At 45.5% G+C, this 10,380-nt stretch overlaps 1 pseudogene; it reads right to left on the bottom strand.

Moving 5' to 3' along the window:
• Positions 1-479: 479 nt before the first annotated feature.
• LOC119927122 lies at positions 480-9,612 on the bottom strand (annotated as a pseudogene).
• Between the last annotated feature and the right edge of the window lie 768 nt (positions 9,613-10,380).

The raw sequence follows: 10,380 nt of genomic DNA, 5'->3' as shown, positions 1-10,380 counted from the left end.
AGGAGGGTGGTGACATGCCCTGAATGTTTCTGGAGAGAGATAATCCAGGCAGCGGGGTGAAGTATGGACGGGAGTGGGGAGAGGCAGGAGGTTGGGAGGTCAGAAAGGAGGCTGAGGCAGTAGTCCAGTTGGGATAGGATGAGTGGTTGTACTAACGTGGTGGAGATTTGTATGGAGAAGAAAGGGTGGATCTTGGTGTAGTGAAGGTGAGACCGGCAGGATTTGGTGACGTACTGGATATGTGGAGTGAATGAGAGTGCGGAGTCAAGGATGACACCAAGGTTGTGGGCTTGTGAGATGGGAAGGATGGTTGTGCCATCCACAGTGATGGGAAAGTTTGGGAGAGGACTGGATTTGGGAAATGAGGAAAGAGAAGGAGGTGGCGGGGGTGGGAGGGCAGATCAGAAAACAGCCGGAACTGAAAAACTGGGCATCAGGGCAGGGAGTGGAAAGCCGATGCTGCTAGAGTGCACCTACACCTAGCACTCCCAGAGCATGGAAGGGTTAATGGAGTCAGTGGATGCTTTTAGGACCCTGGCATGGATGCCCTTCAGGTACCAGCTGTTGGTTTTGATGGCCACATTGTTGTAGTTGCAGAACTCAAAGAAGAAGTCCACGGGGGTAACGCAGCTGTTGGTGATGAATGACTCATTCCCAACCATCCAGTACTTCCCAGTGGAATCTTTGCTATTGTAGGCACCATCATTAAATTCCAGTTGAAACATGTCTTAAGAAGACCAGTTGGAGTCCAAGGTCCCTGTAACTTTCCGGCAACCAATGAAGCCATGCTCTCCACGCAGGATGATGATGGGCTGGTTGATCAGCTTCATCAAAAAGTGTTTGGTTTCACCCACAGTTTCCACTGGGGCGGCCAGCTGACCACTCTTTTTGGCTGTCACGTACTTGTCATTGGCTGCCTTCAGGGTGATCCTTCTGTCGAGCCACTCGATATCAAAGTAGCAAATGGAATTCTTGACTGAAGCAGTTGACTGCACACCACCGTGGGAGTGAGGGTCCAGTACTTGCCTGTGGAGGTCTGGAAAACACACTTCTTGGTGTCCCTACTGATCTCCATCTGGAAGGCCTTTTGGTCACTCTCCTCATCCTGATTTGCAGAGAGTTCCATTCCCTGGAGGGTGGACACTTTCTTGTCTTTTCTGGCCTGAAGGATGACCTGGGGACAGCTCTTCTTGAGGATGGATAGCTCGTCCTTGCCCACCCTGGTGGCCTTCCCAGCCCTGAGGATGCCGCTGGGGCCGGAGGGGGCTGGGTAGCGGCCGTTTCCATCCTTACCAGAGCAGAACTCAAGGGCACAGCTGGCGCCGGAGTCTGGCCAGTTGTTGAGGCGCCTGTCACGGCGCAGGAACTGGTGGTTGGCTGGCTGTCCACAAGCTGTAGTGCCGGTCCTGGAAGATCATTGCGGTCAGCAAGTCCACCCCCCATGGCACGTTGCAGTCCACGGCGACCTTGTCCTACCGGGCACTCAGGTGAGTGTAGTGCTTACATCAACTGGGGCATAGGGGATCTGGTTTTATATTTTATTTCAGTTTATTATATTTACAAATTTGCAAGAGTAAAGGATAATCAGTATTCCTGCCTTCTAGCCTTTAAGGACACCAGTTTGGTCTCTTAGTTTGATTACAATTCCCATTTGAGAAGTGATGCACCTTAGTGGTGCATAGCCTGTGCTTTGGGCGACGATCTCCTAGCTTTGTGCTGAGCAAAAACAGCATGAGAAGCAGCATGGCCTAGCAGAAAGAGTATGGGCCTAGCAGTCAGAGAACCAGGGTTCTAATTCCGGCTGTACCACATCTACTGTGTGACCTAGGGCAAGTAAATTCACTTCTCTGTGACTCAGGTACCTCATCTGTAAAATGGAGATTAAATCCTCCTCCCTCCTACTTAGACTGTGAGCCCCATGTGGGACAGGGACTGTGTCCAAACTTATTACCTTGAATCTTCCCTATGGCTTAGAAGAGTGCTTGGCACACAGTAAGTGCTTAACACATATAACAATAATAATAATAGCCAGAGTGCCCACACTAGCATGGGTGTGGTGGCTTTTAAGGCTGAAAAATGTTACAACGGCACATGATGACATCCTTTGGGTGGAGGAGGTAATGAAAGTTCAGGATGTGATTAATTTATAGCTTGTTTCCTCAGTTTGCACAGTCTTGTGAAAGGAAATTTTTTTTAAATAGTATTTATTTAGCATTTACTATGTGTCAAACACCATTCTAAACGCTGGGGTAGATACATGTTAATTATGTTGGACATAGTCCCTGTCCCGCATGGGGCTTGTAGTCTAAGTAGGAGGTAGAACAGGAAAACTGAGGCACAGAAAAGTTAATTGACTTTTCCAAGGTCATGCTGCAAGCAATTGGCAGAGGCAGGATTAGAACCCGGGTCCTCTGACACCCTGGCCCCAGGCTTTTTCAACTGGGCCTTGCTGCTTTATGCTTCCTCTTCTGAAACAAGCACCTTTCTGCCTTGCCCTGACTTGCTCCCTTTGTTCTTCCCCCTCCCAGCCCCACTGCACTTGTGTATATACCTGCAATTTATTTATTTGTACTGATGTCTGTCTCCCCCCTTCTAGACTGTAAGCTCATTGTGGGCAGGGAATATGTCCGTTTATTGTTGTATTGTACTTTCAAAGTGCTGTAATAATAATGATGGTATTTGTTAGGCACTTACTATGTGCAAAGCACTGTTCTAAGCGCTGAGGGGATACAAAGCAATCAGGTTGTCCCACATGGGGCTCACAATCTTAATCCCCATTTTACAGATGAGGTAACTGAGGCACAGAGAAGTGAAGTAACTTGCCCAAAGTCACACAGCTGACAATTGGCAGCGCCGGAATTTGAACCCATGACCTCTGACTCCAAAGCCTGGGCTCTTTCCACTGAGCCATGCTGCTTCTCTAAGTCTCTATATGTTGCCAATTTGTACTTCCCAAGCACTTAGTACAGTGCTCTGCACATAGTAAGCGCTCAATAAATACGATTGATGATGATGATGAAGTAGCCTTGTAATGATCAGGAATCTCAGCAGCTTTGGCTGGTTAATCGTTACCAGCCTCTGTTGTGGGGGCTTGCCAGCATGGCATGGATTCTGTGCTTCAGTCAGGGAAAAATATGCTTAAGCACCAGTTAAAGTATTTATGCTGGTATGACAGTTTGCAATTTATAGCTTTATACTGGTGTATGGGTTACCAAGCAACACTGTGCCCTTACCTTAGATTGTTCCTTGGTGCCACGGAACAAACGGAGAAGGAACCCAGCAACAGAGTTAATTTCAAATAATGAAGGGACCTGAAGGCAGCATGCCTGAAAAGGGTACTTTTTAATTTTCATGGAAGAGGATAATTTAAATACTGACTGCATCCACCTTAGAAAATGTTTGAAAACAGACTTAGCAATTATGCAGTCTTCCATGAATGTGGCAACAATAATAATGATAGCAGAATAAATTAAGCTATTATGTGCCAAGCACTGTACTAAGCACTGGGGTAGTTACAAGATAATCAGGTCAGACACGGTCCCTGTTCTACATGGGGCTCGCAGTCTAAAGGGGAAGGAGAACAGGTAATGAATCATCATTTTGCAGATGATGAAATTGAGGGACAGAGAAGCGGCGTGGCCTACTGGAAAGAACATGGGCCTGGGAATCAGAGGACCAGGATTCCAATTCCGGCTCTGATGTATGACCTTGGATAAGTCGCTTAACTTCTCTGTTCCTCAGTTTCCTCATCTGGAAATGGGAATTGAGACTGTGAGTCCCTTTGGTGACAGAGACTGTGTCCAACCTGATTATCTTGGACCTACCCCAGTGTTTAGTACATTGCCTGTCACACAGTAAGCGTTTAACTATTATTATTATTATTATTAGGTGACTTGCCCAAAGTCACACAGTAGTAGAAGTAGCAGCATTTATTGAGTACCCACTTGTTGCTGTGCACTGAGCTAGGCCCTTGGGAAGTACAGACTAATGAAGAGCCATGTTCCCCACCCACAAAGAGCTTGCACTCCAATAGGGGAAGGAAATATATTTTATGTGCAGAAATATTTTATGAGGCAGTTTTAATTCAGAGGTAAATTGCAGAATAATTAATGGTCAATCAATCAATCAGTCATATTTATTGAGCACTTACTGTGTGCAGAGCACTGTACTAAGCGCTTGGGAAGTACAAGTTGGCAACATATAAAGACAGTCCCTACCCAACAGTGGGCTCACAGTCTAGAAGGGGGAGACAGAGAACAAAACAAAACATATTAACAAAATAAAATAAATAGAATAGATATCTACAAGTAAAATAAATAGAGTAATAAATACGTACAAACATATACAAATATACAGGTGCTGTGGGGAAGGGAAGGAGGTTAGGCTGGGGAGATGGGGAGGAGGGGGAGAGGAAGGAGGGGGCTCAGTCTGGGAAGGCCTCCTGGAGGAGGTGATCTCTCAGTAGGGCCTTGAAAGGAGGAAGAGAGCTAGCTTGGTGGATGGGCAGAAGGAGGGCATTCCAGGCCAGGGGGATGACGTGGGCCGGGGGTCGACAGCGGGACAGGGGAGAATGAGGCACAGTGAGGAGATTAGCGTCAGAGGAGCGGAGGGTGCGGGCTGGGCTGGAGAAGGAGAGAAGGGAGTTGAGGTAGGAGGGGGTGAGGTGATGGACAGCCTTGAAGCCAAGGGTGAGGAGTTTCTGCCTGATGCATAGGCTGATTGATAGCCACTGGAGATTTTTGAGGAGGGGAGTAACATGCCCAGAGTGTTTCTGGACAAAGACAATCCGTGCAGCAGCGTGAAGTATGGATTGAAGTGGGGAGAGACAGGAAGATGGGAGATCGAAGAGGAGGCTGATACAGTAGTCCAGACGGGATAGGATGAGAGCTTGAATGAGCAGGGTAGCAGTTTGGATGGACAGGAATGGGCGGATCTTGGTAATGTTGTGGAGCTGAGACCGGCAGGTTTTGGTGACGACTTGGATGTGAGGGGTGAACGAGAGAGTGGAGTCGAGGATGACATCAAGTTTGCGGGCTTGTGAGATGGGAAGGATGGTAGTGCCGTCAACAGTGATGGTCCTGTCAGCGTGGTATTTCTGAGTTCATCTTCATTTTCCCTACCTATCCTCCCATCACCATCAATTATACACTTGGCTCCGTGCCTTGATACTAACCGCAGTCCCACATCACTTAAATTCCTATCCTTATGCTTTCCTATGTCCCCTATCTGTAATTTATTTTAATGTTTGTTTCCCTCTGTAGACTGTTTCCCTCTTGTGGGCAGGGGTCATGCCTACCAACTCTATCATATTGTGCTTTTCCAAACGTTCAGTACAATGCTCTGCAACTAGTAAACATGAAATAAATAGCAGTGATTGATTGATTGACCAAGTGACATCTTGCGGAAGGAGGGGAGCTAAATCTTTCCCCTCTTTCTCCACAGAGCTAGTCTTTTGGAGACTCTGCTTTTCCACAGGCACCAAGTCTTCCCTCAGTATATCCTCAAGATCTTCCCATTAGTAGGTAAGACATTAATCAAACAATCTCAGTCAATCAGTAGAATTTATTGAGTGCTTGGTCCATGCACAGTACCTTACTAAGTGCTTGGGAAAGTACAGTAGAGTAGGTACACATGATTCTGTGTTCCTCAAAGCAAAGCCTTCAGAAAGGCTTCAAGTGAGACTGAGACTCATCCAAGGGCCTCAATGGCTCAGGAAATTTTTTGAGAAACTTTGGAATGTGCATGGGAGCAGCAGAGAGAAGGTGGATGGAGATTTTTAAAGTCCTTCTCTGTTTGAATACATCTGAGTTATAGAAAAGGGAAATCTACCTTGTTTCCTGGAGTCTTAAATTGATTTGTCACCAACAACTAACACTGCTCAGAATGAAACAGGTGGCTTTCCCCATGGTGCTTTGAAGAGGGTTCTTTTTAGGAATTTGGTTTTGGTAGGCTTCAAATTTGGTAGCTCAAGCTCACATCTGGACGGAAACACTCTCTTTGAGGGGTGGTGTGTCCGAACTTTAAACAGAGGTTTGGGAAGGGGGTAGCTTATCATTTTCAGTTTCTGCAGTTTGTAGCTACTGGATTCAGGGGATAGATTTGAATGCCTACTATATGCTGAGCACTCTGTTAAGCTCCTATTGTGTGTGGGGCACCGGGCTGGGGGCCTACAGTCAATCAACCCATCAATCATATTTATTGAGTGCTTACTGTGTGCAGGGCACTGTACTAAGCAGCTGGAAGAATACAACACAACCGGGGCTGGGGGTGGACGTGAATAAAGGGAGCAAGTCAGGGTGATGCAGAAGGGAGTAGGCAAAGAAAAAATGAAAGCTTAATCAGGAAAGACCTCTTGGAGGAGATGTGCCTTCAATAAAGCTTGCAGAGTACTGTACTGGACACTTCCTGGTTACAGAGCATTAAGCACCTCACAATGATAAGTACACTTATAAATGGCTGCCAAGATTCATTTTTCTCTAACAGCATTTTGTGTTTAATGGCATTTGTTAAGTGCTTACTAAGTGCCAGGCATTTTACTGCCTGGGGTAGATACAAAATAATGGGGTGCTGGGGCAGATACAAAATAATGGGGTTGGATACAGTCCCTTTCCCACATAAGGCTCACAGCCTTAATTTTCATTTTATAGAAGAGGTAACTGAAACACAGAAAACTTAAGTGATTTGCCCAAGGTCACAAAGCAGACCAGTGACAGAGTTAGATAGCTATAACAAATAGCTATAATTCTATTTGTTCTGACAATTTTGACACCTGTCTACATGTTTTATTTTGTTGTCTGTGTCCCCCTTCTAGACTGTGAGCCTGTTGTTGGGTAGGGACCGTCTTTATATGTTGCCGACTTGGACTTCCCAAGTGCTTAGTACAGTGCTCTTCACACAGTAAGCGCTCAATAAATACGATTGATTGAATGAATGAATGAGTTAGAAATAGAACCCAGGTCCTCCAACTCCCATGCCCCTGCTATCTCTTCTAGGCCATGCTGCTTCCTGGGCTTCTGGCTCTCCACTTGGCTCTCCACTCCTCAAGAACAATGATGATGATGATGATGATGCTATTTCTTAAGCACTTGCAATGTCCCAGACACTGAGCTAAGCGCTGAAGTAGATACAAAGATCATAAGATAAGAAAGAGTTTCTGTCCCTCACAGACAGCAGGGTCTAGTGGAAAGGACATGGGCCTTGGAATCAGAGAACCTGGCTTATAATTCCAGCTCTGCCAATTGCCTGCTGTATGACCTTGGGCAAGTCACTTAATTTCTCTGTGCCACAGTTTCGTCATCTGTAAAATGGGGATTCAATACCTACCCTCCTTCTTATTTAGACTGGGATAGGGACTGTGGAACAGGGACTGTGATTAACTTGTATTTATACTAGTTCTTAGAATGGTGCTTGACACATAATAAGTGCTTAACAAATACCATCATCATCATCAGCCTGAGAGGGGGAGAATAGGTATTTTATCCCCATTTTTCAGTTGAGGAAACTAAGGTTTGGAGAAGTTAGGTGACTTGCTCAAGGATAAACAGCATGCAAGTGGTAGAGACAGGATTAGAACCCTTATCTTCTAACTCCCAGTTTTGTGCTTTTTCCACTAAGCCATGCTGTCTCTCAAGAATAGGGCCCCACTACCCATTTCCCTCTGCTTCCAGTAGTAATTCCTGTCCTTTCAGTTCAAGACTTTCCTCCAGCTTTCTCCCTCTAGTCTTTTCTTCCCGACCTTCTCCCATGACTTTCTGACTTGCACTCTTCATTTTCCCCAATCTCAAGCTCTCACTGTGCCTCCTTCTTGACTCTCCCACCTCCAGTCCCTTTCTCAGATGTCACCCATGACCTGGAACACCACACTTTTTCAAATCTGCCAGACCCCAGCACTTCTCATCTTGAGAGCTGCCCTTAAAATCCGTCTCCTTCAGGAAGCCTTCCAAAACTCATTTCTACTACTCAAAGCAAGTCTTCATTTAATCAATCAATTAATGGTATTTATGGAGTGCTTACTGTGTGCAAAGCACTATACTAAGCACTTGGGAGGGTACTATATAACAGTGTTCGTAGACCCCATCCCTGTTCACAAGGTCAGCCATCCTTAGCACTAATGTATGAATACATTTATAATAATAATAATAATGGCATTTATTAAGCACTTACGATGTGCAAAGCACTGTTCTAAGCACTGGGGAGACTACACAGTAATCAGGTTGTCCCACGGGGGGCTCACAGTCTTAATCCCCATTTTACAGATGAGGTCACTGAGGCACAGAGGAGTTAAGTGACTTGCCCAAAGTCACACAGCTGACAGTTGGCAGAGGATTTGAATCCCTGACCTCTGACTCCAAAGCCCGGGCTCTTTCCACTGAGCCATGCTGCTTCTCTACTTATTTATTCACCTATTCATCTTTCTATAGTCCTTTATGACTAGGTGTATATTTGTTTTTCCTCTTTCTTCCGCAATTTGTCATTTATTTGTGTTTGTCTACCCCACTAGATTGCTTAAGGCAAGGACCATGTCTTCGGCTCCTACTACACTCAGCATGGCTAGTGAAAAGAGCAGGGGCCTCTGAGTCAGAGGACGTGCCTGCTGTGTGACCTTAAGCAAGTCACTTAAGTCCTCTGTGCCTCAGGTTCTTCATCTTTAAAATGGGGCTCTACCACAGGGACTGGGCCTGACCTGATTAACTTTTATCCACCCCAGGGCTTAGAACAGTGCTTGACATAGAGTAAACACTTAGTAAATACCATCCTTATTATTCAACCAAAAACTTAGTTCAGGGTTCTGCACTTATAGGTCTTCAATAAGTAGTATTGATTGGTTGATAGCCTCTCCCTGCTAGCTAAGGCAACTGAAAAGATAATAATAATTTTGGTATTTGTTAAGTGCTTACTATGTGCAAAGCACTGTTCTAAGCGCTGGGGAGGATACAAGGTGATCAGGTTGTCCCATGTGGGGCTCACAATCTTAATCCCCATTTTACAGATGAGGGAACTGAAGCCTAGAGAAGTTAAGTGACTTGCCCAAAGTCACACAGCTGACAAGTGGCGGAGCCAGGATTGGAACCCATGACCTCTGACTCCCAAGCCCATGCTCTTTCCACTGAGCCATGCTGCTTCTCAAAGGGGACTTGAATCTAAGTACAGTGCCTGACACATAGCTTAACAACTATCATTATTATTATTACATAGATAGATCATCCTTTTCTGCACTGAAGTATTTGCTACTGCCAGTGCCTGCCACTGTTTTGTAATAATAAAAATAGCAATTGTGGTTTTTGTTAAGCTCTTAGTGCAAGCCAAGCTCCGTACTAGCTAATCAGGTCCTACATAGGGCTCAAAGTCTAAGAGGGAGAACAGGTATTGAATGCCCATTTGGCCGATGAGAGAACTGAGGCACAGAGAAGTTAAATGACTTGCTCAATGTCACATGGCAGGTAAGTGGCAGAGCCTGGTTAGAACCCAGGTCCTCTGATTCCCAGGCCTGTACTCTATGCACTAGGTAACTGTTTCTCAAGCAAGCTGCTTATATTTAGTCTCTTAATCTTTCCTTCTTCCCTTAACCACTGCTCAAGGGAAGCAGGGCCTCACTCACCTGCTGTCTACCATGCTGGCCTGTTATGCCACAGCCTGCCTCCCCACAGCCTGCTTTGTGCTACATGCATGCTTAGAGCAACAGTTTTGAGGGTCGACCTTTAGAAGAATGGAGGAGTAGCCACTCCGGTGAGCCGGAATGAGCAGAACTTGATCCATTTGATGGGTGGGGTTTTCCCTCTGTTGCTCTTTGTTCCCTAGGGGCTTTGCCTGCTTTAGGGCTTTTTGGGAGTTTCTGTTTATACAGATTCAGGCTCCAGACTAAGACATTTCTCAGTGATAACACTTCTCTGAGAGAGATGGCTTAGGCACAGCAGCCCCTGCTAGGGAAGCCAGTGGTACGTTATTCCAGCAGCACCTGCGGGAGGAGGGAGACAGAAAAAATATCAAAGGGGACAGAGCTCCACATAATTTTTCATTTCCCCAGTCTATTTCCCCAACTTCCTGCTGCATCATAACTTCCTCATCATCTTAGCCCTTGAATACTCCTCCATTCATTCATACATTCATTCATTCGACCAATCATATTTATTGAGTGCTTACTGTGTGCAAAGCACTGTACTAAGCACTTGAGAGAGTACAATATAATAATAAACAGAAACATTCCTTGCTACATGAGCTTACAGTCTAGAGGTGGAGACAGACATTAATATAAATAAATATATAAATTATTAATAATAATAATAATAATAATGTTGGTATTTGTTAAGCACTTACTATGTGCCAAGCACTGTTCTAAGTGCTGGGGTAGATACAAGGTCATCAGGTTGTCCCACATGGGGC

Source organism: Tachyglossus aculeatus, chromosome 1 (genome assembly GCF_015852505.1).
Source record: "Tachyglossus aculeatus isolate mTacAcu1 chromosome 1, mTacAcu1.pri, whole genome shotgun sequence".
NCBI lineage: Eukaryota > Metazoa > Chordata > Mammalia > Monotremata > Tachyglossidae > Tachyglossus > Tachyglossus aculeatus.
Note: the sequence above shows the minus strand (reverse complement) of the source record. Positions and strands in the feature narration are given on the sequence as shown.